The sequence below is a fragment of the Syngnathus scovelli genome, chromosome 15 (genome assembly GCF_024217435.2).
Source record: "Syngnathus scovelli strain Florida chromosome 15, RoL_Ssco_1.2, whole genome shotgun sequence".
In the NCBI taxonomy this organism is placed as follows: domain Eukaryota; kingdom Metazoa; phylum Chordata; class Actinopteri; order Syngnathiformes; family Syngnathidae; genus Syngnathus; species Syngnathus scovelli.
In genome coordinates this window covers 13859734-13887266 of record NC_090861.1, presented here as the reverse complement: position 1 = coordinate 13887266, position 27533 = coordinate 13859734, and the positions used below count along the sequence as shown (strand labels likewise).

The following is a 27533-nucleotide window of genomic DNA, read 5'->3' as shown; positions in this document are numbered from 1 at the left end:
TCCGCCTTCATCAGAGTGTCACAGATGTGATGGTGACGCGTCTTTATCAGCTGATGGATCAACATGTCAGGTGAATAACCTAAAACAATTTGTTTGATATAAAAGAAACCAGTGAAGTGATTAAATAAGGAAAAACAAAATGAACTTAGTACAATTACTTCATGGAAGTGTTGTGTTGGGTTCTTTTACAAGTCAAGCCTGCTGCTTTGAGTTCACAGGGAGCCATGCTCACTGTACATAGTCTGCTCTCTAGCGGTAAAAAATTTAACTACAATGCTGTGGATGTCACCACATAATATAGCTTTCAAACTCGTGTTATAGTTTCAATGTCGGAGTTTAAATTAGGCTTGCTGTTTCCGGATGCCATTCGTGATGGGTGTTGTAAAAAATAGCTTCTTAAACGATTGAAGTGCACATAAGAAAAAGAAAAAGCTTACAGCACCTGGTATTCCCAGGCGGTCTCCCATCCAAGTACTAACCAGGCCCGACCCTGCTTAGCTTCCGAGATCGGAGGAGATCGGGCGTTCTCAGGGTAGTATGGCCGTAAGCCGTGAGGTGACCCAACATTTTGCAATTTATAGACACAATCGCCCCTGAAACTAGCGAGCGAGCCAATGAAGCCTTCAAAACTGCTTCGGCACATGGAGACCAAGCATCCTGCATTAAAAGACAAACCTTAACCACTTCGGGTTTCATTGTCTCCGATTACGCCTGGATGGGACCGGCTCGTTTCTGAGAAACAAGCTCGGTGCTCCCAATAATTCAACGTAATGGTGACTTTTATTTTTATGTGGTTTATATTTGTTTTTATGCCAGTCGTATCATTTTATTTAATCGTATTTACCGTATTTGCCGGTGTACAGGTCGACTCGGTGTATAAGTCGACCCCCTAAAATTCGACGGAAATTTACGATTTTATGATATATCCTTTGTATAAGTCGAGCTCAATTGTTGCATTATATTAAACTTCAAAATTCAATATGCGAAATTTATTGACGAAATGTGTTCAAATTCTGGGAGGCCGTGCGCATGCTGCTGTTTATAAGCACCGCGGAGGAGATCGCGGCCGGCGAGCTCGCGCACGCCGCCCGGCACCAACGGGAGGCCGGAAATAGCTCCAAGCCGAGCGGATCGGCACTTTATAAGCACCGCGGAGGAGATCGCGGCGCCTCATTGGACTTCCAGCCGCCGGCGAGCTCGCGCACCCGCCCGGCACATCCGGGAGGCCGTGCGCACAAGCCAAGTGGCCGAAAATAGCCCCCGCCGAGCGGATCGGCTGTTTATAAGCACCGCGGAGGTGGTCGCGGCGCCTCATTCGACTTCCAGCGGCCGGCGAGCTCGCGCACCCGCCCGGCACATCCGGGAGGCCGTGCGCACGAGCCAAGTGGCCGAAAATAGCCCCGCCGAGCGGATCGGCTGTTTATAAGCACCGCGGAGGTGGTCGCGGCGCCTCATTCGACTTCCAGCGGCCGGCGAGCCCGCGCACCCGCCCGGCACATCCGGGAGGCCGTGCGCACGAGCCAAGTGGCCGAAAATAGCCCCCGCCGAGCGGATCGGCTGTTTATAAGCACCGCGGAGGTGGTCGCGGCGCCTCATTCGACTTCCAGCGGCCGGCGAGCTCGCGCACCCGCCCGGCACATCCGGGAGGCCGTGCGCACGAGCCAAGTGGCCGAAAATAGCCCCCGCCGAGCGGATCGGCTGTTTAAAAGCACCGCGGAGGTGGTCGCGGCGCCTCATTCGACTTCCAGCGGCCGGCGAGCTCGCGCACCCGCCCGGCACATCCGGGAGGCCGTGCGCACGAGCCAAGTGGCCGAAAATAGCCCCCGCCGAGCGGATCGGCTGTTTATAAGCACCGCGGAGGTGGTCGCGGCGCCTCATTCGACTTCAAGCGGCCGGCGAGCTCGCGCACCCGCCCGGCACATCCGGGAGGCCGTGTGCACGAGCCAAGTGGCCGAAAATAGTCCATGCCGAGCGGATCGGCTGTTTATAAGCACCGCGGAGGTGGTCGCGGCGCCTCATTCGACTTCCAGCGGCCAGCGAGCTCGCGCACCCGCCCGGCACATCCGGGAGGCCGTGCGCACGAGCCAAGTGGCCGAAAATAGCCCCCGCCGAGCGGATCGGCTGTTTATAAGCACCGCGGAGGTGGTCGCGGCGCCTCATTCGACTTCAAGCGGCCGGCGAGCTCGCGCACCCGCCCGGCACATCCGGGAGGCCGTGCGCACGAGCCAAGTGGCCGAAAATAGCCCCCGCCGAGCGGATCGGCTGTTTATAAGCACCGCGGAGGTGGTCGCGGCGCCTCATTCGACTTCCAGCGGCCGGCGAGCCCGCGCACCCGCCTGGCACATCCGGGAGGCCGTGCGCACGAGCCAAGTGGCCGAAAATAGCCCCCGCCGAGCGGATCGGCTGTTTATAAGCACCGCGGGGGTGGTCGCGGCGCCTCATTCGACTTCCAGCGGCCGGCGAGCTCGCGCACCCGCCCGGCACATCCGGGAGGCCGTGCGCACGAGCCAAGTGGCCGAAAATAGCCCCCGCCGAGCGGATCGGCTGTTTATAAGCACCGCGGAGGTGGTCGCGGCGCCTCATTCGACTTCCAGCGGCCGGCGAGCCTGCGCACCCGCCCGGCACATCCGGGAGGCCGTGCGCACGAGCCAAGTGGCCGAAAATAGCCCCCGCCGAGCGGATCGGCTGTTTATAAGCACCGCGGAGGTGGTCGCGGCGCCTCATTCGACTTCCAGCGGCCGGCGAGCTCGCGCACCCGCCCGGCACATCCGGGAGGCTGTGCGCACGAGCCAAGTGGCCGAAAATAGCCCCCGCCGAGCGGATCGGCTGTTTATAAGCACCGCGGAGGTGGTCGCGGCGCCTCATTCGACTTCCAGCGGCCGGCGAGCTCGCGCACCCGCCCGGCACATCCGGGAGGCCGTGCGCACGAGCCAAGTGGCCGAAAATAGCCTCCGCCGAGCGGATCGGCTGTTTATAAGCACCGCGGAGGTGGTCGCGGCGCCTCATTCGACTTCTAGCGGCCGGCGAGCTCGCGCACCCGCCCGGCACATCCGGGAGGCCGTGCGCACGAGCCAAGTGGCCGAAAATAGCCCCCGCCGAGCGGATCGGCTGTTTATAAGCACCGCGGAGGTGGTCGCGGCGCCTCATTCGACTTCCAGCGGCCGGCGAGCTCGCGCACCCGCCCGGCACATCCGGGAGGCCGTGCGCACGAGCCAAGTGGCCGAAAATAGCCCCCGCCGAGCGGATCGGCTGTTTATAAGCACCGCGGAGGTGGTCGCGGCGCCTCATTCGACTTCCAGCGGCCGGCGAGCTCGCGCACCCGCCCGGCACATCCGGGAGGCCGTGCGCACGAGCCAAGTGGCCGAAAATAGCCCCCGCCGAGCGGATCGGCTGTTTATAAGCACCGCGGAGGTGGTCGCGGCGCCTCATTCGACTTCCAGCGGCCGGCGAGCTCGCGCACCCGCCCGGCACATCCGGGAGGCCGTGCGCACGAGCCAAGTGGCCGAAAATAGCCCCCGCCGAGCGGATCGGCTGTTTATAAGCACCGCGGAGGTGGTCGCGGCGCCTCATTCGACTTCCAGCGGCCGGCGAGCTCGCGCACCCGCCCGGCACATCCGGGAGGCCGTGCGCACGAGCCAAGTAGCCGAAAATAGCCCCCGCCGAGCGGATCGGCTGTTTATAAGCACCGCGGAGGTGGTCGCGGCGCCTCATTCGACTTCCAGCGGGCCGCGCACTCGCGCACGCCGCCCGGTTCAAATTTTCTAAGTGCAACGCACAATGAGATGCATGAGAAACGGCCTTGGTTACCATCACATTTGAAGCGATGAATACGAAGTTAAATTTTATGACTCGGTGGATAAGTCGAGGTCGATTTTTTTCGGTCGATTTTGGATCGAAAAAGGTCGACCAATACACCGGCAAAAACGGTATATATACTTATTATAAATGTAGTATTTATTTATATTGATTTATTTTTTATTTATATATATAAAGGCAGGTCAGCAAAAATATTTCTGACGCGTAGCCGGTCCGTGGCGCAAGAAAGGTTGGGGACCACTAGTCTAAAAGAATCTGGCCGTAACTGGAATAGGGTTCTACGCGAATGCCCAACGGAAAAGTGTCACGTGCTGGTGCCACCGGCGACAGGACCACGCCCCCCTGTCAATGGAATCGCCGTCACCTGCCACGGGCTCATGGACAGCACTATATCAGCGCCGCCAGCGCAGACCTGAGTGTCAGTCTGTCCCTTGATGCTGCCTTGCTCATCAGTCCCGAAGCTACGGACCCGCTTGACTACTTGGAACCCCCGCAGAATCGTTTGTCCTCTCCAGCCCGATCGCCGCTCCAGCGCCCGCTGTTCCCATCATCCCCTTCTCCAATAAAGTCCGTCGCTACGCACTTGGCTGTACTGTCCGTTCCCTTACAGTACAGACTGACCAACGCTATGCAGCCAGCGAACGACGAGACGGCATTGAGTCGACTGGAGCGAGCCGAGACCGCCGTCAGCAGCCTGTCTGCCGACATCCGGCACCTGATCAAGGTTGGTCAGCAGCAACAGCTACAGCAGCAGGAGATGGCCCAAGCCCTCCAGAGACTGTCGGTGGCTGCGTCCCCGGCTGTCACGGTACCCCCGCACCGCTCGTCTGCCGAGGCCAGGACGCTCGTGGACGTCCCGGAGCCCCGCCTTGGCAACATCGAGAAGTTTAACGGCGATCCCAAGCACGTGAGGGCATTCGTGACGAACTGCCGCATAATGTTCAGCCTCCAGCCAATCACGTTTTCGTCGGAATCAGCCAAGGTCGGGTTCGTCCTAACCCACCTCACGGGCGAGGCGCGGCTGTGGGGCCTGGCCGAATATGAAAGGATGGCCCCGGCTTGCGATTCCTTCGACGCCTTCGCGGAGGAATTGCTCCGCCTGTTCGACCTGGGATCCGCCGCCGAGGACGCCGCCGAGGAACTGGCGACGCTGCGTCAAGGTAGCCGATCGGTCGCAGAGTACGCCCTTAAGTTCCAGACGTTGGCCGGCAGCAGCGGATGGAACACGCCGGCGCTCGTTAGCACCTTCCTAAACGGACTCGCTGAGTACATGAAAGATGGACTGGTTGCGTACGATCGCCCGCGAACCCTGAGGGGCGCGATGGACTTGGCGGCCCGAGTAGACCGGCGGATCCAGACGCGGCGGCGCGATCGGGAGAGGAGGTCCCCGCGAAACCCGTGTGGTCACATTCCTCCGTCTGCTGGGGACCCGCCAACCACACCACCCGCCGAGCCCATGGATCTGGGAGGGGCTCGGGTTCCCTCGGAGGAGCACCGTCGACGCCCCTCACTGGGCTTGTGTTTTTACTGTGGGGAGGGGGGCCATCGGGTAGCGGGGTGCCCGTTAAAGAGGCCGGAGCTCACGCGGCGTCGGGGGATCCGCGTGAGCTCGACCAGCACCGGCTCTCCCAGCCCCAGCACGCTCACGCTACAGGCACGCGTCCAGCTCGCGGCGGGCGACCAGAACGTGGCGGCCTTGGTGGATTCCGGCGCGGAGGGGAACATCATGGACATTAGCCTGGCACGCAAGTGGGGTGTCGGCTTCCTCCCTCTGAGCCCGTCTATTCCCGCACGTGCCATTGATGGCCGTCTGATCGGCGAGGTGGCTTTCGTGACGGAACCAATTAAGTTACTGCTCTCGGGCAATCACCACGAGACCATCCAGTTTTTTCTTCTCTCCCTCCCAGGACAGCAGCTCATACTGGGGCACCCTTGGTTGCGGCAGCACAACCCGGTGCTGGACTGGGAGGTGGGGGTTGTTCGGCAGTGGAGCGAACGCTGCCATCAGGCGTGCCTGAAGGCGGCCACCAGCCCACTCAGCAGAGCCCCGCCGAGGTACAGTCCCGACATCCCCAATGTCCCAGCGTTTTATCACGAGCTCAAGGAGGTTTTTAGTAAAGCCAGGGCCACTTCTCTTCCTCCACACCGGTCCTACGACTGCGCTATCGAGCTGTTACCCGGCACCTTCCCTCCCAAAGGACGCGTCTACTCCCTGTCCGCTCCTGAGCGCCGGGCTATGGAGGAATACATCCGGGAGTCCCTGGCAGCCGGTATCATACGACCGTCCTCTTCACCTGCGGGAGCGGGGTTCTTCTTCGTGAAGAAGAAGGAGGGCACGCTACGCCCGTGTATCGACTACCGGGGACTAAACGAGATCACTGTGAAGAACCGATACCCTCTGCCTCTGCTGTCTTCCGCCTTCGAGAGCCTTCAGGGAGCCACCATTTTCACCAAGCTGGATCTTCGCAACGCCTACCACCTAATCCGCATCCGGGAGGGAGACGAGTGGAAGACGGCTTTCAACACCCCGAGCGGACACTACGAGTACTTGGTGGTTCCGTTTGGGCTCACCAACGCCCCAGCGGTTTTCCAGTCACTGATTAATGACGTGCTACGAGACATGCTGGACAAATTTGTGTTCGTTTATTTAGACGACATCCTCATTTTCTCACGCTCGCTCCCTGAGCACATCAAGCATGTACGGGCGGTGCTGCGCCGTCTCCTTGAGAATTCGCTCTACGTGAAGGCGGAGAAGTGCGAGTTCCACGCCTCCTCTGTCAAATTCCTCGGCTATGTGGTGCGTGAGGGATCCATCGAGATGGACCCTGGGAAGGTGCAAGCGGTCACGTCATGGCCTGTTCCCGAAACACGCAAGCGACTGCAACAGTTCTTAGGGTTCGCGAACTTTTATCGCCGTTTTATCCGTGGATACAGCACAGTGGCCGCGCCCCTCACCTCCCTTACCAGCCCCGCCTCCCCGTACAAATGGACGGAACGGGCAGAACGGGCATTTCAGGAGCTTAAGAGGAGGTTCACATCCGCTCCCATCCTCAGGGTTCCCGATCCCGACAGACAGTTCGTGGTAGAGGTGGACGCCTCGAACGTGGGTGTCGGGGCGGTGCTGTCTCAACGTAGCCACCAAGACGATCGCCTCCACCCGTGCGCCTTCTTTTCTCGCCGTCTGTCGGCCTCGGAACGAAACTATGACATCGGGAATCGGGAGCTCCTCGCCGTCAAGTTGGCCTTGGAGGAGTGGCGGCATTGGCTGGAGGGCGCCACCACTCCGTTCATCGTCTGGACCGACCACCGCAACTTGGAGTATCTGCGATCGGCCAAGAGGCTGAACGCAAGACAAGCACGGTGGGCTCTGTTCTTTGACCGGTTTGAGTTCTCTCTTTCCTATAGACCGGGTTCCCGTAACGCGAAGGCGGACGCCCTGTCGCGTTTGTTTCCTGGGGGGGAGGAGGGACAGGGTCCGCCTCCCACTATCCTCCCGAGCTCAGTTCGGGTGGCGGCTCTTACATGGGAGATCGAACGCCAAGTGGAAGCCGCATCACGCGATCAACCCGGCCCCAGCAACTGCCCGGAGGGTCGCCTGTTCGTCCCTGAAGGTCTGCGGTCGTCCGTGCTGCAATGGGCGCACGACTCACGCCTGGCCTGTCATCCCGGCGCGGCACGCACGAGGTACGTGGTGGCACAGCGTTTCTGGTGGCCCACCTGGGAAGTGGACACCAGCGATTACGTCAGAGCCTGCTCAATTTGTAACCGCTACAAGACGTCTACTCGTCCTCCGGCCGGGCTGCTTCAACCCTTGCCGGTCCCCCAGCGTCCCTGGTCTCACCTGTCGATCGACTTTGTCACGGGCCTCCCCCCCTCTGAGGGAAACACGGTGGTCCTCACGGTGGTGGACCGTTTTAGCAAAATGACGCATTTCATCCCTCTGCCTAAGCTCCCATCTGCGAAGCAGACGGCGTCCATCATGGTGCGGGAGGTGTTTCGCCACCACGGTCTCCCACAGGACATCGTGTCAGACCGAGGACCTCAATTCGCTTCCACCTTCTGGACGGAGTTCTGCCGACTCCTCGGCGCCACGGCCAGCCTCTCCTCGGGGTTTCACCCTCAGTCCAACGGTCAAGCGGAGCGCCTGAACCAGGAACTGGGCAGGTCTCTCCGATGCATGGCCGCCGGGGACCAGCGCGGGTGGGTCCAACAGCTTCCCTGGGTAGAGTACGCTCACAATTCCCTCCCCAGCTCGGCTACTGGACTTTCGCCTTTCCACTGCGTCTTCGGGTACCAGCCACCCTTGTTCGCCCACCAGGAGCGTGGTGCGGCGTGCCCGTCGGCCCAGGCTTGTGTCCGCCGTTGTCATCGCGCCTGGGCGAGGGCCCGGGTCACTCTTCTCCGCTCTGTTTCAGGCTACGCCCGCCAGGCGAACAAGCACCGGACACCGGCTCCGGAGTACAGAGTGGGGCAGCGTGTGTGGCTCTCGACGCGGGATTTGCCGCTGCGAGCAGGATCCCGCAAACTGGCGCCCCGCTTTGTTGGACCGTTCCCTATTCAGAAGGTGATTGGCCCGGCCGCAGTCCGTCTTCTCCTTCCAGAGTCCATGAAGGTTCACCCCACGTTCCACGTGTCCCGTGTGCGGCCCATCCATGAGAGCGCGTTGGCGCCGGCGCCCGTTCCGCCGCCGCCGCCCCAGCTCGTTGAGGGGGGCCCGGCTTACGCTGTCCGCTCCCTGCTCCGATCGCGGCGGCGCGGTCGTGGTCTCCAATACCTCGTGGACTGGGAGGGTTATGACGACGCGCACCGCTCCTGGGTTCCGAGCCGCTGGATACTCGACCGTTCGCTCATCACGGAGTTCCATCGCTGCCATCCGGACCAACCGGGTCCTCGGCGCGGGCGCCCGAGGAGGGACGAGGGGAGGTCTTGCCCGCCGGTACCGGGGTCTTCTGCTCCCGCGTCCGTCGATCCTGCGTCTGGCGAGGTGTCGGACGTTTCGGCGGTGTGCTGACCCCCCCCACCTGGTCGCCCGGGGAATTGCCTCCCTTTTTTGTTTTTTTTGTTTTGTTTTTGGTTCCTGGGGACGTCGGGAGCCGTCCCTTGTGGGGGGGGTTCTGTCACGTGCTGGTGCCACCGGCGACAGGACCACGCCCCCCTGTCAATGGAATCGCCGTCACCTGCCACGGGCTCATGGACAGCACTATATCAGCGCCGCCAGCGCAGACCTGAGTGTCAGTCTGTCCCTTGATGCTGCCTTGCTCATCAGTCCCGAAGCTACGGACCCGCTTGACTACTTGGAACCCCCGCAGAATCGTTTGTCCTCTCCAGCCCGATCGCCGCTCCAGCGCCCGCTGTTCCCATCATCCCCTTCTCCAATAAAGTCCGTCGCTACGCACTTGGCTGTACTGTCCGTTCCCTTACAAAAAGTGAAGTGCACAAAACCTGCATTTGGCTGTATCAAAATAAATGTCATGAAAAAGGTAAAAACACTACATGGAAGCGCAATGTGTTGTGCTGGGTTCTTTTACAAGTAAAGACTGCTGCTTTGAGTTCACAGGGAGCCATGCTCTTTATTCACTGTACATAGAGGTTTTGAACTCGTGTTGTAGTTTCAGTGTCGGAGTTCAAACTAGGCTTGCAGTTTCCGAATGCCATTCGTGATGGGTGTTGTAAAAAGGTCTTGGCTTAAACGATTGAAGTGCACATAAGAAAAGAAAAGAAAAAAAAGAGCTTGAAGTGCACATAAGAAAAAGAAAAAGCTTACAGCACCTGGTATTCCCAGGCAGTCTCCCATCCAAGTACTAACCAGGCCCGACCCTGCTTAGCTTCCGAGATAAGACGAGATCAGGCGTTCTCAGGGTAGTATGGCCGTAAGCCGTGAGGTGACCCAACATTTTGCATTTTATAGACACAATCGCCCCTGAAACTAGCGAGCAAGCCAATGAAGCCTTCAAAACTGCTTCGGCACATGGAGACCAAGCATCCTGCATTAAAAGACAAACCTTAACCACTTCGGGTTTCATTGTCTCCGATTACGCCTGGATGGGACCGGCTCGTTTCTGAGAAACAAGCTCGGTGCTCCCAATAATTCAACGTAATGGTGACTTTTATTTTTATGTGGTTTATATTTGTTTTTATGCCAGTCGTATCATTTTATTTAATCCTATTTATATATATTTATTATAAATGTAGTATTTATTTATATAGATTTATTGTTTATTTATATATATAAAGGCAGGTCCGCAAAAATATTTCTGACGCGTAGCCGGTCCGTGGCGCAAGAAAGTTTGGGGACCACTAGTCTAAAAGAATCTGGCCGTAACTGGAATAGGGTTCTACGCGAATGCCCAACGGAAAAGTGAAGTGCACAAAACCTGTATCAAAATAAATGTCATGAAAAAGGTAAAAACACTACATGGAAGCGCAATGTGTTGTGCTGGGTTCTTTTACAAGTAAAGACTGCTGCTTTGAGTTCACAGGGAGCCATGCTCTTTATTCACTGTACATAGTCTGCCCTCTAGCGGTAAAAACGTGAACTGCAATGCTATGGCTGTCGCCACACAATGTAGGTTTTAAACTCGTGTTGTAGTTTCAGTGTCGGAGTTCAAACTAGGCTTGCAGTTTCCGAATGCCATTCGTGATGGGTGCTGTAAAACGTTCTTGGCTTGAACGATTGAAGTGCACATAAGAAAAAAAAAAAAAAAAAAAAAGCTTACGGTAACTGGTATTCCCAGGCGGTCTCCCATCCAAGTACTAACCAGGCCCGACCCTGCTTAGCCTCCGAGGTCGGACGAGAGCGGGCGCTCTCAGGGTAGTATTGCCGTAAGCCGTGAGACCGCTCAGAATTTTTCATTTTATAGACACAATCGCCCCTGAAACCATGCCAAGCAGCGGCGGGACTTGATGGCTGTGGTAAAAGTTTCCTTTCACAATTGACGTGGGAAAAAAAAAAAAAAAAGGCTTTCAGCACCTGGTATTCCCGGACGGTCACCCTTCCCTTTTGTTTTTTTTTTTGTTTTTTTTTTACAACCAGGGCCGAAACAGGCTTTCTTCCAAGGCTTTTGGTGTTTTCTGGAAACATGGCTATCATGAAAAGTTATTGACAGCTTTTTATGCGGTAGCACGAATTTGCCGTTGCGACCTGCATTTTGCTGAATCAAAATAAATGCCTTGAAAAGTTTAAAAACACTTCATGGAAGTCACTTCACTGGTTTCTTTTATATCAAACAAATTGTTTTAGGTTATTCACCTGACATGTTTCGGCGGTTTCTTCCGCCTTCATCAGAGTGTCACAGATGTGATGGTGACGCGTCTTTATCAGCTGATGGATCAACATGTCAGGTGAATAACCTAAAACAATTTGTTTGATATAAAAGAAACCAGTGAAGTGATTAAATAAGGAAAAACAAAATGAACTTAGTACAATTACTTCATGGAAGTGTTGTGTTGGGTTATTTTACAAGTCAAGCCTGCTGCTTTGAGTTCACAGGGAGCCATGCTCACTGTACATAGTCTGCTCTCTAGCGGTAAAAAATTTAACTACAATGCTGTGGATGTCACCACATAATATAGCTTTCAAACTCGTGTTATAGTTTCAATGTCGGAGTTTAAATTAGGCTTGCTGTTTCCGGATGCCATTCGTGATGGGTGTTGTAAAAAATAGCTTCTTAAACGATTGAAGTGCACATAAGAAAAAGAAAAAGCTTACAGCACCTGATATTCCCAGGCGGTCTCCCATCCAAGTACTAACCAGGCCCGACCCTGCTTAGCTTCCGAGATCGGACGAGATCGGGCGTTCTCAGGGTAGTATGGCCGTAAGCCGTGCGGTGACCCAACATTTTGCATTTTATAGACACAATCGCCCCTGAAACTAGCGAGCGAGCCAATGAAGCCTTCAAAACTGCTTCGGCACATGGAGACCAAGCATCCTGCATTAAAAAACAAACCTTAACCACTTCGGGTTTCATTGTCTCCGATTACGCCTGGATGGGACCGGCTCGTTTCTGAGAAACAAGCTCGGTGCTCCCAATAACTCAACGTAATGGTGACTTTTATTTTTATGTGGTTTATATTTGTTTTTATGCCAGTCGTATCATTTTATTTAATCGTATTTACCGTATTTGCCGGTGTACAGGTCGACTCGGTGTATAAGTCGACCCCCTAAAATTCGACGGAAATTTACGATTTTATGATATATCCTTTGTATAAGTCGAGCTCAATTGTTGCATTATATTAAACTTCAAAATTCAATATGCGAAATTTATTGACGAAATGTGTTCAAATTCTGGGAGGCCGTGCGCATGCTGCTGTTTATAAGCACCGCGGAGGAGATCGCGGCCGGCGAGCTCGCGCACGCCGCCCGGCACCAACGGGAGGCCGGAAATAGCTCCAAGCCGAGCGGATCGGCACTTTATAAGCACCGCGGAGGAGATCGCGGCGCCTCATTGGACTTCCAGCCGCCGGCGAGCTCGCGCACCCGCCCGGCACATCCGGGAGGCCGTGCGCACGAGCCAAGTGGCCGAAAATAGCCCCCGCCGAGCGGATCGGCTGTTTATAAGCACCGCGGAGGTGGTCGCGGCGCCTCATTCGACTTCAAGCGGCCGGCGAGCTCGCGCACCCGCCCGGCACATCCGGGAGGCCGTGCGCACGAGCCAAGTGGCCGAAAATAGCCCCCGCCGAGTGGATCGGCAGTTTATAAGCACCGCGGAGGTGGTCGCGGCGCCTCATTCGACTTCCAGCGGCCGGCGAGCTCGCGCACCCGCCCGGCACATCCGGGAGGCCGTGCGCACGAGCCAAGTGGCCGAAAATAGCCCCCGCCGAGCGGATCGGCTGTTTATAAGCACCGCGGAGGTGGTCGCGGCGCCTCATTCGACTTCCAGCGGCCGGCGAGATCGCGCACCCGCCCGGCACATCCGGGAGGCCGTGCGCACGAGCCAAGTGGCCGAAAATAGCCCCCGCCGAGCGGATCGGCTGTTTATAAGCACCGCGGAGGTGGTCGCGGCGCCTCATTCGACTTCCAGCGGCCGGCGAGCTCGCGCACCCGCCCGGCACATCCGGGAGGCCGTGCGCACGAGCCAAGTGGCCGAAAATAGCCCCCGCCGAGCGGATCGGCTGTTTATAAGCACCGCGGAGGTGGTCGCGGCGCCTCATTCGACTTCCAGCGGCCGGCGAGCCCGCGCACCCGCCCGGCACATCCGGGAGGCCGTGCGCACGAGCCAAGTGGCCGAAAATAGCCCCCGCCGAGCGGATCGGCTGTTTATAAGCACCGCGGAGGTGGCCGCGGCGCCTCATTCGACTTCCAGCGGCCGGCGAGCTCGCGCACCCGCCCGGCACATCCGGGAGGCCGTGCGCACGAGCCAAGTGGCCGAAAATAGCCCCCGCCGAGCGGATCGGCTGTTTATAAGCACCGCGGAGGTGGTCGCGGCGCCTCATTCGACTTCCAGCGGCCGGCGAGCTCGCGCACCCGCCCGGCACATCCGGGAGGCCGTGCGCACGAGGCAAGTGGACGAAAATAGCCCCCGCCGAGCGGATCGGCTGTTTGTAAGCACCGCGGAGGTGGTCGCGGCGCCTCATTCGACTTCCAGCGGCCGGCGAGCTCGCGCACCCGCCCGGCACATCCGGGAGGCCGTGCGCACGAGCCAAGTGGCCGAAAATAGCCCCCGCCGAGCGGATCGGCTGTTTATAAGCACCGCGGAGGTGGTCGCGGCGCCTCATTCGACTTCCAGCGGCCGGCGAGCTCGCGCACCCGCCCGGCACATCCGGGAGGCCGTGCGCACGAGCCAAGTGGCCGAAAATAGCCCCCGCCGAGCGGATCGGCTGTTTATAAGCACCGCGGAGGTGGTCGCGGCGCCTCATTCGACTTCCAGCGGCCGGCGAGCTCGCGCACCCGCCCGGCACATCCGGGAGGCCGTGCGCACGAGCCAAGTGGCCGAAAATAGCCCCCGCCGAGCGGATCGGCTGTTTATAAGCACCGCGGAGGTGGTCGCGGCGCCTCATTCGACTTCCAGCGGCCAGCGAGCTCGCGCACCCGCCCGGCACATCCGGGAGGCCGTGCGCACGAGCCAAGTGGCCGAAAATAGCCCCCGCCGAGCGGATCGGCTGTTTATAAGCACCGCGGAGGTGGTCGCGGCGCCTCATTCGACTTCCAGCGGCCGGCGAGCTCGCGCACCCGCCCGGCACATCCGGGAGGCCGTGCGCACGAGCCAAGTGGCCGAAAATAGCCCCCGCCGAGCGGATCGGCTGTTTATAAGCACCGCGGAGGTGGTCGCGGCGCCTCATTCGACTTCCAGCGGCCGGCGAGCTCGCGCACCCGCCCGGCACATCCGGGAGGCCGTGCGCACGAGCCAAGTGGCCGAAAATAGCCCCCGCCGAGCGGATCGGCTGTTTATAAGCACCGCGGAGGTGGTCGCGGCGCCTCATTCGACTTCCAGCGGCCGGCGAGCTCGGGCACCCGCCCGGCACATCCGGGAGGCCGTGCGCACGAGCCAAGTGGCCGAAAATAGCCCCCGCCGAGCGGATCGGCTGTTTATAAGCACCGCGGAGGTGGTCGCGGCGCCTCATTCGACTTCCAGCGGCCGGCGAGCTCGCGCACCCGCCCGGCACATCCGGGAGGCTGTGCGCACGAGCCAAGTGGCCGAAAATAGCCCCCGCCGAGCGGATCGGCTGTTTATAAGCACCGCGGAGGTGGTCGCGGCGCCTCATTCGACTTCCAGCGGCCGGCGAGCTCGCGCACCCGCCCGGCACATCCGGGAGGCCGTGCGCACGAGCCAAGTGGCCGAAAATAGCCCCCGCCGAGTGGATCGGCAGTTTATAAGCACCGCGGAGGTGGTCGCGGCGCCTCATTCGACTTCCAGCGGCCGGCGAGCTCGCGCACCCGCCCGGCACATCCGGGAGGCCGTGCGCACGAGCCAAGTGGCCGAAAATAGCCCCCGCCGAGCGGATCGGCTGTTTATAAGCACCGCGGAGGTGGTCGCGGCGCCTCATTCGACTTCCAGCGGCCGGCGAGATCGCGCACCCGCCCGGCACATCCGGGAGGCCGTGCGCACGAGCCAAGTGGCCGAAAATAGCCCCCGCCGAGCGGATCGGCTGTTTATAAGCACCGCGGAGGTGGTCGCGGCGCCTCATTCGACTTCCAGCGGCCGGCGAGCTCGCGCACCCGCCCGGCACATCCGGGAGGCCGTGCGCACGAGCCAAGTGGCCGAAAATAGCCCCCGCCGAGCGGATCGGCTGTTTATAAGCACCGCGGAGGTGGTCGCGGCGCCTCATTCGACTTCCAGCGGCCGGCGAGCCCGCGCACCCGCCCGGCACATCCGGGAGGCCGTGCGCACGAGCCAAGTGGCCGAAAATAGCCCCCGCCGAGCGGATCGGCTGTTTATAAGCACCGCGGAGGTGGCCGCGGCGCCTCATTCGACTTCCAGCGGCCGGCGAGCTCGCGCACCCGCCCGGCACATCCGGGAGGCCGTGCGCACGAGCCAAGTGGCCGAAAATAGCCCCCGCCGAGCGGATCGGCTGTTTATAAGCACCGCGGAGGTGGTCGCGGCGCCTCATTCGACTTCCAGCGGCCGGCGAGCTCGCGCACCCGCCCGGCACATCCGGGAGGCCGTGCGCACGAGGCAAGTGGACGAAAATAGCCCCCGCCGAGCGGATCGGCTGTTTGTAAGCACCGCGGAGGTGGTCGCGGCGCCTCATTCGACTTCCAGCGGCCGGCGAGCTCGCGCACCCGCCCGGCACATCCGGGAGGCCGTGCGCACGAGCCAAGTGGCCGAAAATAGCCCCCGCCGAGCGGATCGGCTGTTTATAAGCACCGCGGAGGTGGTCGCGGCGCCTCATTCGACTTCCAGCGGCCGGCGAGCTCGCGCACCCGCCCGGCACATCCGGGAGGCCGTGCGCACGAGCCAAGTGGCCGAAAATAGCCCCCGCCGAGCGGATCGGCTGTTTATAAGCACCGCGGAGGTGGTCGCGGCGCCTCATTCGACTTCCAGCGGCCGGCGAGCTCGCGCACCCGCCCGGCACATCCGGGAGGCCGTGCGCACGAGCCAAGTGGCCGAAAATAGCCCCCGCCGAGCGGATCGGCTGTTTATAAGCACCGCGGAGGTGGTCGCGGCGCCTCATTCGACTTCCAGCGGCCAGCGAGCTCGCGCACCCGCCCGGCACATCCGGGAGGCCGTGCGCACGAGCCAAGTGGCCGAAAATAGCCCCCGCCGAGCGGATCGGCTGTTTATAAGCACCGCGGAGGTGGTCGCGGCGCCTCATTCGACTTCCAGCGGCCGGCGAGCTCGCGCACCCGCCCGGCACATCCGGGAGGCCGTGCGCACGAGCCAAGTGGCCGAAAATAGCCCCCGCCGAGCGGATCGGCTGTTTATAAGCACCGCGGAGGTGGTCGCGGCGCCTCATTCGACTTCCAGCGGCCGGCGAGCTCGCGCACCCGCCCGGCACATCCGGGAGGCCGTGCGCACGAGCCAAGTGGCCGAAAATAGCCCCCGCCGAGCGGATCGGCTGTTTATAAGCACCGCGGAGGTGGTCGCGGCGCCTCATTCGACTTCCAGCGGCCGGCGAGCTCGGGCACCCGCCCGGCACATCCGGGAGGCCGTGCGCACGAGCCAAGTGGCCGAAAATAGCCCCCGCCGAGCGGATCGGCTGTTTATAAGCACCGCGGAGGTGGTCGCGGCGCCTCATTCGACTTCCAGCGGCCGGCGAGCTCGCGCACCCGCCCGGCACATCCGGGAGGCTGTGCGCACGAGCCAAGTGGCCGAAAATAGCCCCCGCCGAGCGGATCGGCTGTTTATAAGCACCGCGGAGGTGGTCGCGGCGCCTCATTCGACTTCCAGCGGCCGGCGAGCTCGCGCACCCGCCCGGCACATCCGGGAGGCCGTGCGCACGAGCCAAGTGGCCGAAAATAGCCCCCGCCGAGCGGATCGGCTGTTTATAAGCACCGCGGAGGTGGTCGCGGCGCCTCATTCGACTTCCAGCGGCCGGCGAGCTCGCGCACCCGCCCGGCACATCCGGGAGGCCGTGCGCACGAGCCAAGTGGCCGAAAATAGCCCCCGCCGAGCGGATCGGCTGTTTATAAGCACCGCGGAGGTGGTCGCGGCGCCTCATTCGACTTCCAGCGGCCGGCGAGCCTGCGCACCCGCCCGGCACATCCGGGAGGCCGTGCGCACGAGCCAAGTGGCCGAAAATAGCCCCCGCCGAGCGGATCGGCTGTTTATAAGCACCGCGGAGGTGGTCGCGGCGCCTCATTCGACTTCCAGCGGCCGGCGAGCTCGCGCACCCGCCCGGCACATCCGGGAGGCCGTGCGCACGAGCCAAGTGGCCGAAAATAGCCCCCGCCGAGCGGATCGGCTGTTTATAAGCACCGCGGAGGTGGTCGCGGCGCCTCATTCGACTTCCAGCGGCCGGCGAGCTCGCGCACCCGCCCGGCACATCCGGGAGGCCGTGCGCACGAGCCAAGTGGCCGAAAATAGCCCCCGCCGAGCGGATCGGCTGTTTATAAGCACCGCGGAGGTGGTCGCGACGCCTCATTCGACTTCCAGCGGCCGGCGAGCTCGTGCACCCGCCCGGCACATCCGGGAGGCCGTGCGCACGAGCCAAGTGGCCGAAAATAGCCCCCGCCGAGCGGATCGGCTGTTTATAAGCACCGCAGAGGTGGTCGCGGCGCCTCATTCGACTTCCGGCGGGCGGCGAGCTCGCGCACCCGCCCGGCACATCCGGGAGGCCGTGCGCACGAGCCAAGTGGCCGAAAATAGCCCCCGCCGAGCGGATCGGCTGTTTATAAGCACCGCGGAGGTGGTCGCGGCGCCTCATTCGACTTCCAGCGGCCGGCGAGCTCGTGCACCCGCCCGGCACATCCGGGAGGCCGTGCGCACGAGCCAAGTGGCCGAAAATAGCCCCCGCCGAGCGGATCGGCTGTTTATAAGCACCGCAGAGGTGGTCGCGGCGCCTCATTCGACTTCCGGCGGGCGGCGAGCTCGCGCACCCGCCCGGCACATCCGGGAGGCCGTGCGCACGAGCCAAGTGGCCGAAAATAGCCCCCGCCGAGCGGATCGGCTGTTTATAAGCACCGCGGAGGTGGTCGCGGCGCCTCATTCGACTTCAAGCGGCCGGCGAGCTCGCGCACCCGCCCGGCACATCCGGGAGGCCGTGCGCACGAGCCAAGTGGCCGAAAATAGCCCCCGCCGAGTGGATCGGCAGTTTATAAGCACCGCGGAGGTGGTCGCGGCGCCTCATTCGACTTCCAGCGGCCGGCGAGCTCGCGCACCCGCCCGGCACATCCGGGAGGCCGTGCGCACGAGCCAAGTGGCCGAAAATAGCCCCCGCCGAGCGGATCGGCTGTTTATAAGCACCGCGGAGGTGGTCGCGGCGCCTCATTCGACTTCCAGCGGCCGGCGAGATCGCGCACCCGCCCGGCACATCCGGGAGGCCGTGCGCACGAGCCAAGTGGCCGAAAATAGCCCCCGCCGAGCGGATCGGCTGTTTATAAGCACCGCGGAGGTGGTCGCGGCGCCTCATTCGACTTCCAGCGGCCGGCGAGCTCGCGCACCCGCCCGGCACATCCGGGAGGCCGTGCGCACGAGCCAAGTGGCCGAAAATAGCCCCCGCCGAGCGGATCGGCTGTTTATAAGCACCGCGGAGGTGGTCGCGGCGCCTCATTCGACTTCCAGCGGCCGGCGAGCCCGCGCACCCGCCCGGCACATCCGGGAGGCCGTGCGCACGAGCCAAGTGGCCGAAAATAGCCCCCGCCGAGCGGATCGGCTGTTTATAAGCACCGCGGAGGTGGCCGCGGCGCCTCATTCGACTTCCAGCGGCCGGCGAGCTCGCGCACCCGCCCGGCACATCCGGGAGGCCGTGCGCACGAGCCAAGTGGCCGAAAATAGCCCCCGCCGAGCGGATCGGCTGTTTATAAGCACCGCGGAGGTGGTCGCGGCGCCTCATTCGACTTCCAGCGGCCGGCGAGCTCGCGCACCCGCCCGGCACATCCGGGAGGCCGTGCGCACGAGGCAAGTGGACGAAATTAGCCCCCGCCGAGCGGATCGGCTGTTTGTAAGCACCGCGGAGGTGGTCGCGGCGCCTCATTCGACTTCCAGCGGCCGGCGAGCTCGCGCACCCGCCCGGCACATCCGGGAGGCCGTGCGCACGAGCCAAGTGGCCGAAAATAGCCCCCGCCGAGCGGATCGGCTGTTTATAAGCACCGCGGAGGTGGTCGCGGCGCCTCATTCGACTTCCAGCGGCCGGCGAGCTCGCGCACCCGCCCGGCACATCCGGGAGGCCGTGCGCACGAGCCAAGTGGCCGAAAATAGCCCCCGCCGAGCGGATCGGCTGTTTATAAGCACCGCGGAGGTGGTCGCGGCGCCTCATTCGACTTCCAGCGGCCGGCGAGCTCGCGCACCCGCCCGGCACATCCGGGAGGCCGTGCGCACGAGCCAAGTGGCCGAAAATAGCCCCCGCCGAGCGGATCGGCTGTTTATAAGCACCGCGGAGGTGGTCGCGGCGCCTCATTCGACTTCCAGCGGCCAGCGAGCTCGCGCACCCGCCCGGCACATCCGGGAGGCCGTGCGCACGAGCCAAGTGGCCGAAAATAGCCCCCGCCGAGCGGATCGGCTGTTTATAAGCACCGCGGAGGTGGTCGCGGCGCCTCATTCGACTTCCAGCGGCCGGCGAGCTCGCGCACCCGCCCGGCACATCCGGGAGGCCGTGCGCACGAGCCAAGTGGCCGAAAATAGCCCCCGCCGAGCGGATCGGCTGTTTATAAGCACCGCGGAGGTGGTCGCGGCGCCTCATTCGACTTCCAGCGGCCGGCGAGCTCGCGCACCCGCCCGGCACATCCGGGAGGCCGTGCGCACGAGCCAAGTGGCCGAAAATAGCCCCCGCCGAGCGGATCGGCTGTTTATAAGCACCGCGGAGGTGGTCGCGGCGCCTCATTCGACTTCCAGCGGCCGGCGAGCTCGCGCACCCGCCCGGCACATCCGGGAGGCCGTGCGCACGAGCCAAGTGGCCGAAAATAGCCCCCGCCGAGCGGATCGGCTGTTTATAAGCACCGCGGAGGTGGTCGCGGCGCCTCATTCGACTTCCAGCGGCCGGCGAGCTCGCGCACCCGCCCGGCACATCCGGGAGGCTGTGCGCACGAGCCAAGTGGCCGAAAATAGCCCCCGCCGAGCGGATCGGCTGTTTATAAGCACCGCGGAGGTGGTCGCGGCGCCTCATTCGACTTCCAGCGGCCGGCGAGCTCGCGCACCCGCCCGGCACATCCGGGAGGCCGTGCGCACGAGCCAAGTGGCCGAAAATAGCCCCCGCCGAGCGGATCGGCTGTTTATAAGCACCGCGGAGGTGGTCGCGGCGCCTCATTCGACTTCCAGCGGCCGGCGAGCTCGCGCACCCGCCCGGCACATCCGGGAGGCCGTGCGCACGAGCCAAGTGGCCGAAAATAGCCCCCGCCGAGCGGATCGGCTGTTTATAAGCACCGCGGAGGTGGTCGCGGCGCCTCATTCGACTTCCAGCGGCCGGCGAGCCTGCGCACCCGCCCGGCACATCCGGGAGGCCGTGCGCACGAGCCAAGTGGCCGAAAATAGCCCCCGCCGAGCGGATCGGCTGTTTATAAGCACCGCGGAGGTGGTCGCGGCGCCTCATTCGACTTCCAGCGGCCGGCGAGCTCGCGCACCCGCCCGGCACATCCGGGAGGCCGTGCGCACGAGCCAAGTGGCCGAAAATAGCCCCCGCCGAGCGGATCGGCTGTTTATAAGCACCGCGGAGGTGGTCGCGGCGCCTCATTCGACTTCCAGCGGCCGGCGAGCTCGCGCACCCGCCCGGCACATCCGGGAGGCCGTGCGCACGAGCCAAGTGGCCGAAAATAGCCCCCGCCGAGCGGATCGGCTGTTTATAAGCACCGCGGAGGTGGTCGCGACGCCTCATTCGACTTCCAGCGGCCGGCGAGCTCGTGCACCCGCCCGGCACATCCGGGAGGCCGTGCGCACGAGCCAAGTGGCCGAAAATAGCCCCCGCCGAGCGGATCGGCTGTTTATAAGCACCGCAGAGGTGGTCGCGGCGCCTCATTCGACTTCCGGCGGGCGGCGAGCTCGCGCACCCGCCCGGCACATCCGGGAGGCCGTGCGCACGAGCCAAGTGGCCGAAAATAGCCCCCGCCGAGCGGATCGGCTGTTTATAAGCACCGCGGAGGTGGTCGCGGCGCCTCATTCGACTTCCAGCGGCCGGCGAGCTCGTGCACCCGCCCGGCACATCCGGGAGGCCGTGCGCACGAGCCAAGTGGCCGAAAATAGCCCCCGCCGAGCGGATCGGCTGTTTATAAGCACCGCAGAGGTGGTCGCGGCGCCTCATTCGACTTCCGGCGGGCGGCGAGCTCGCGCACCCGCCCGGCACATCCGGGAGGCCGTGCGCACGAGCCAAGTGGCCGAAAATAGCCCCCGCCGAGCGGATCGGCTGTTTATAAGCACCGCGGAGGTGGTCGCGGCGCCTCATTCGACTTCAAGCGGCCGGCGAGCTCGCGCACCCGCCCGGCACATCCGGGAGGCCGTGCGCACGAGCCAAGTGGCCGAAAATAGCCCCCGCCGAGTGGATCGGCAGTTTATAAGCACCGCGGAGGTGGTCGCGGCGCCTCATTCGACTTCCAGCGGCCGGCGAGCTCGCGCACCCGCCCGGCACATCCGGGAGGCCGTGCGCACGAGCCAAGTGGCCGAAAATAGCCCCCGCCGAGCGGATCGGCTGTTTATAAGCACCGCGGAGGTGGTCGCGGCGCCTCATTCGACTTCCAGCGGCCGGCGAGATCGCGCACCCGCCCGGCACATCCGGGAGGCCGTGCGCACGAGCCAAGTGGCCGAAAATAGCCCCCGCCGAGCGGATCGGCTGTTTATAAGCACCGCGGAGGTGGTCGCGGCGCCTCATTCGACTTCCAGCGGCCGGCGAGCTCGCGCACCCGCCCGGCACATCCGGGAGGCCGTGCGCACGAGCCAAGTGGCCGAAAATAGCCCCCGCCGAGCGGATCGGCTGTTTATAAGCACCGCGGAGGTGGTCGCGGCGCCTCATTCGACTTCCAGCGGCCGGCGAGCCCGCGCACCCGCCCGGCACATCCGGGAGGCCGTGCGCACGAGCCAAGTGGCCGAAAATAGCCCCCGCCGAGCGGATCGGCTGTTTATAAGCACCGCGGAGGTGGCCGCGGCGCCTCATTCGACTTCCAGCGGCCGGCGAGCTCGCGCACCCGCCCGGCACATCCGGGAGGCCGTGCGCACGAGCCAAGTGGCCGAAAATAGCCCCCGCCGAGCGGATCGGCTGTTTATAAGCACCGCGGAGGTGGTCGCGGCGCCTCATTCGACTTCCAGCGGCCGGCGAGCTCGCGCACCCGCCCGGCACATCCGGGAGGCCGTGCGCACGAGCCAAGTGGACGAAAATAGCCCCCGCCGAGCGGATCGGCTGTTTGTAAGCACCGCGGAGGTGGTCGCGGCGCCTCATTCGACTTCCAGCGGCCGGCGAGCTCGCGCACCCGCCCGGCACATCCGGGAGGCCGTGCGCACGAGCCAAGTGGCCGAAAATAGCCCCCGCCGAGCGGATCGGCTGTTTATAAGCACCGCGGAGGTGGTCGCGGCGCCTCATTCGACTTCCAGCGGCCGGCGAGCTCGCGCACCCGCCCGGCACATCCGGGAGGCCGTGCGCACGAGCCAAGTGGCCGAAAATAGCCCCCGCCGAGCGGATCGGCTGTTTATAAGCACCGCGGAGGTGGTCGCGGCGCCTCATTCGACTTCCAGCGGCCGGCGAGCTCGCGCACCCGCCCGGCACATCCGGGAGGCCGTGCGCACGAGCCAAGTGGCCGAAAATAGCCCCCGCCGAGCGGATCGGCTGTTTATAAGCACCGCGGAGGTGGTCGCGGCGCCTCATTCGACTTCCAGCGGCCAGCGAGCTCGCGCACCCGCCCGGCACATCCGGGAGGCCGTGCGCACGAGCCAAGTGGCCGAAAATAGCCCCCGCCGAGCGGATCGGCTGTTTATAAGCACCGCGGAGGTGGTCGCGGCGCCTCATTCGACTTCAAGCGGCCGGCGAGCTCGCGCACCCGCCCGGCACATCCGGGAGGCCGTGCGCACGAGCCAAGTGGCCGAAAATAGCCCCCGCCGAGCGGATCGGCTGTTTATAAGCACCGCGGAGGTGGTCGCGGCGCCTCATTCGACTTCCAGCGGCCGGTGAGCTCGCGCACCCGCCCGGCACATCCGGGAGGCCGTGCGCACGAGCCAAGTGGCCGAAAATAGCCCCCGCCGAGCGGATCGGCTGTTTATAAGCACCGCGGAGGTGGTCGCGGCGCCTCATTCGACTTCCAGCGGGCCGCGCACTCGCGCACGCCGCCCGGTTCAAATTTTCTAAGTGCAACGCACAATGAGATGCATGAGAAACGGCCTTGGTTACCATCACATTTGAAGCGATGAATACGAAGTTAAATTTTATGACTCGGTGTATAAGTCGAGGTCGATTTTTTTCGGTCGATTTTGGATCGAAAAAGGTCGACCAATACACCGGCAAAAACGGTATATATACTTATTATAAATGTAGTATTTATTTATATTGATTTATTGTTTATTTATATATATAAAGGCAGGTCCGCAAAAATATTTCTGACGCGTAGCCGGTCCGTGGCGCAAGAAAGGTTGGGGACCACTAGTCTAAAAGAATCTGGCCGTAACTGGAATAGGGTTCTACGCGAATGCCCAACGGAAAAGTGAAGTGCACAAAACCTGCATTTGGCTGTATCAAAATAAATGTCATGAAAAAGGTAAAAACACTACATGGAAGCGCAATGTGTTGTGCTGGGTTCTTTTACAAGTAAAGACTGCTGCTTTGAGTTCACAGGGAGCCATGCTCTTTATTCACTGTACATAGTCTGTCCTCTAGCGGTAAAAACGTGAACTGCAATGCTATGGCTGTCGCCACACAATGTAGGTTTTAAACTCGTGTTGTAGTTTCAGTGTCGGAGTTCAAACTAGGCTTGCAGTTTCCGAATGCCATTCGTGATGGGTGCTGTAAAAAGTTCTTGGCTTAAACGATTGAAGTGCACATAAGAAAAAAAAAAAAAAAAAAAAAAGCTTACGGTAACTGGTATCCCCAGGCGGTCTCCCATCCAAGTACTAACCAGGCCCGACCCTGCTTAGCCTCCGAGATCGGACGAGAGCGGGCGCTCTCAGGGTAGTATTGCCGTAAGCCGTGAAACCGCTCAGAATTTTTCATTTTATAGACACAATCGCCCCTGAAACCATGCCAAGCAGCGGCGGGACTTGATGGCTGTGGTAAAAGTTTCCTTTCACAATTGACGTGGGAAAAAAAAAAAAAAAAAGGCTTTCAGCACCTGGTATTCCCGGACGGTCACCCTTCCCTTTTGTTTTTTTTTTTTGTTTTTTTTACAACCAGGGCCGAAACAGGCTTTCTTCCAAGGCTTTTGGTGTTTTCTGGAAACATGGCTATCATGAAAAGTTATTGACAGCTTTTTATGCGGTAGCACGAATTTGCCGTTGCGACCTGCATTTTGCTGAATCAAAATAAATGCCTTGAAAAGTTTAAAAACACTTCATGGAAGTCACTTCACTGGTTTCTTTTATATCAAACAAATTGTTTTAGGTTATTCACCTGACATGTTTCGGCGGTTTCTTCCGCCTTCATCAGAGTGTCACAGATGTGATGGTGACGCGTCTTTATCAGCTGATGGATCAACATGTCAGGTGAATAACCTAAAACAATTTGTTTGATATAAAAGAAACCAGTGAAGTGATTAAATAAGGAAAAACAAAATGAACTTAGTACAATTACTTCATGGAAGTGTTGTGTTGGGTTCTTTTACAAGTCAAGCCTGCTGCTTTGAGTTCACAGGGAGCCATGCTCACTGTACATAGTCTGCTCTCTAGCGGTAAAAAATTTAACTACAATGCTGTGGATGTCACCACATAATATAGCTTTCAAACTCGTGTTATAGTTTCAATGTCGGAGTTTAAATTAGGCTTGCTGTTTCCGGATGCCATTCGTGATGGGTGTTGTAAAAAATAGCTTCTTAAACGATTGAAGTGCACATAAGAAAAAGAAAAAGCTTACAGCACCTGGTATTCCCAGGCGGTCTCCCATCCAAGTACTAACCAGGCCCGACCCTGCTTAGCTTCCGAGATCGGACGAGATCGGGCGTTCTCAGGGTAGTATGGCCGTAAGCCGTGAGGTGACCCAACATTTTGCAATTTATAGACACAATCGCCCCTGAAACTAGCGAGCGAGCCAATGAAGCCTTCAAAACTGCTTCGGCACATGGAGACCAAGCATCCTGCATTAAAAGACAAACCTTAACCACTTCGGGTTTCATTGTCTCCGATTACGCCTGGATGGGACCGGCTCGTTTCTGAGAAACAAGCTCGGTGCTCCCAATAATTCAACGTAATGGTGACTTTTATTTTTATGTGGTTTATATTTGTTTTTATGCCAGTCGTATCATTTTATTTAATCGTATTTACCGTATTTGCCGGTGTACAGGTCGACTCGGTGTATAAGTCGACCCCCTAAAATTCGACGGAAATTTACGATTTTATGATATATCCTTTGTATAAGTCGAGCTCAATTGTTGCATTATATTAAACTTCAAAATTCAATATGCGAAATTTATTGACGAAATGTGTTCAAATTCTGGGAGGCCGTGCGCATGCTGCTGTTTATAAGCACCGCGGAGGAGATCGCGGCCGGCGAGCTCGCGCACGCCGCCCGGCACCAACGGGAGGCCGGAAATAGCTCCAAGCCGAGCGGATCGGCACTTTATAAGCACCGCGGAGGAGATCGCGGCGCCTCATTGGACTTCCAGCCGCCGGCGAGCTCGCGCACCCGCCCGGCACATCCGGGAGGCCGTGCGCACAAGCCAAGTGGCCGAAAATAGCCCCCGCCGAGCGGATCGGCTGTTTATAAGCACCGCGGAGGTGGTCGCGGCGCCTCATTCGACTTCCAGCGGCCGGCGAGCTCGCGCACCCGCCCGGCACATCCGGGAGGCCGTGCGCACGAGCCAAGTGGCCGAAAATAGCCCCGCCGAGCGGATCGGCTGTTTATAAGCACCGCGGAGGTGGTCGCGGCGCCTCATTCGACTTCCAGCGGCCGGCGAGCCCGCGCACCCGCCCGGCACATCCGGGAGGCCGTGCGCACGAGCCAAGTGGCCGAAAATAGCCCCCGCCGAGCGGATCGGCTGTTTATAAGCACCGCGGAGGTGGTCGCGGCGCCTCATTCGACTTCCAGCGGCCGGCGAGCTCGCGCACCCGCCCGGCACATCCGGGAGGCCGTGCGCACGAGCCAAGTGGCCGAAAATAGCCCCCGCCGAGCGGATCGGCTGTTTAAAAGCACCGCGGAGGTGGTCGCGGCGCCTCATTCGACTTCCAGCGGCCGGCGAGCTCGCGCACCCGCCCGGCACATCCGGGAGGCCGTGCGCACGAGCCAAGTGGCCGAAAATAGCCCCCGCCGAGCGGATCGGCTGTTTATAAGCACCGCGGAGGTGGTCGCGGCGCCTCATTCGACTTCAAGCGGCCGGCGAGCTCGCGCACCCGCCCGGCACATCCGGGAGGCCGTGTGCACGAGCCAAGTGGCCGAAAATAGTCCATGCCGAGCGGATCGGCTGTTTATAAGCACCGCGGAGGTGGTCGCGGCGCCTCATTCGACTTCCAGCGGCCAGCGAGCTCGCGCACCCGCCCGGCACATCCGGGAGGCCGTGCGCACGAGCCAAGTGGCCGAAAATAGCCCCCGCCGAGCGGATCGGCTGTTTATAAGCACCGCGGAGGTGGTCGCGGCGCCTCATTCGACTTCAAGCGGCCGGCGAGCTCGCGCACCCGCCCGGCACATCCGGGAGGCCGTGCGCACGAGCCAAGTGGCCGAAAATAGCCCCCGCCGAGCGGATCGGCTGTTTATAAGCACCGCGGAGGTGGTCGCGGCGCCTCATTCGACTTCCAGCGGCCGGCGAGCCCGCGCACCCGCCTGGCACATCCGGGAGGCCGTGCGCACGAGCCAAGTGGCCGAAAATAGCCCCCGCCGAGCGGATCGGCTGTTTATAAGCACCGCGGGGGTGGTCGCGGCGCCTCATTCGACTTCCAGCGGCCGGCGAGCTCGCGCACCCGCCCGGCACATCCGGGAGGCCGTGCGCACGAGCCAAGTGGCCGAAAATAGCCCCCGCCGAGCGGATCGGCTGTTTATAAGCACCGCGGAGGTGGTCGCGGCGCCTCATTCGACTTCCAGCGGCCGGCGAGCCTGCGCACCCGCCCGGCACATCCGGGAGGCCGTGCGCACGAGCCAAGTGGCCGAAAATAGCCCCCGCCGAGCGGATCGGCTGTTTATAAGCACCGCGGAGGTGGCCGCGGCGCCTCATTCGACTTCCAGCGGCCGGCGAGCTCGCGCACCCGCCCGGCACATCCGGGAGGCCGTGCGCACGAGCCAAGTGGCCGAAAATAGCCCCCGCCGAGCGGATCGGCTGTTTATAAGCACCGCGGAGGTGGTCGCGGCGCCTCATTCGACTTCCAGCGGCCGGCGAGCTCGCGCACCCGCCCGGCACATCCGGGAGGCTGTGCGCACGAGCCAAGTGGCCGAAAATAGCCCCCGCCGAGCGGATCGGCTGTTTATAAGCACCGCGGAGGTGGTCGCGGCGCCTCATTCGACTTCCAGCGGCCGGCGAGCTCGCGCACCCGCCCGGCACATCCGGGAGGCCGTGCGCACGAGCCAAGTGGCCGAAA

At 61.7% G+C, this 27533-nt stretch overlaps 4 non-coding genes and 2 pseudogenes across 4 annotated transcripts; all 6 read right to left on the bottom strand.

The window, feature by feature from the left end:
• Positions 1 to 430: 430 nt before the first annotated feature.
• Positions 431 to 549, bottom strand: LOC125982874 (5S ribosomal RNA). Its single transcript, XR_007486528.1, has one exon. It is a non-coding gene; the product is annotated as a 5S ribosomal RNA (ribosomal RNA).
• Positions 550 to 9573: 9024 nt separating this feature from the next.
• Positions 9574 to 9692, bottom strand: LOC125982904 (5S ribosomal RNA). Its single transcript, XR_007486556.1, has one exon. It is a non-coding gene; the product is annotated as a 5S ribosomal RNA (ribosomal RNA).
• An 833-nt stretch (positions 9693 to 10525) lies between these two features.
• LOC125982821 (5S ribosomal RNA) lies at positions 10526 to 10644 on the bottom strand (annotated as a pseudogene).
• An 873-nt stretch (positions 10645 to 11517) lies between these two features.
• Positions 11518 to 11636, bottom strand: LOC125982871 (5S ribosomal RNA). Its single transcript, XR_007486525.1, has one exon. It is a non-coding gene; the product is annotated as a 5S ribosomal RNA (ribosomal RNA).
• A 12250-nt stretch (positions 11637 to 23886) lies between these two features.
• On the bottom strand, positions 23887 to 24005 carry LOC125982829 (5S ribosomal RNA; annotated as a pseudogene).
• An 873-nt stretch (positions 24006 to 24878) lies between these two features.
• On the bottom strand, positions 24879 to 24997 carry LOC125982837 (5S ribosomal RNA). The gene has a single exon (XR_007486502.1). It is a non-coding gene; the product is annotated as a 5S ribosomal RNA (ribosomal RNA).
• Between the last annotated feature and the right edge of the window lie 2536 nt (positions 24998 to 27533).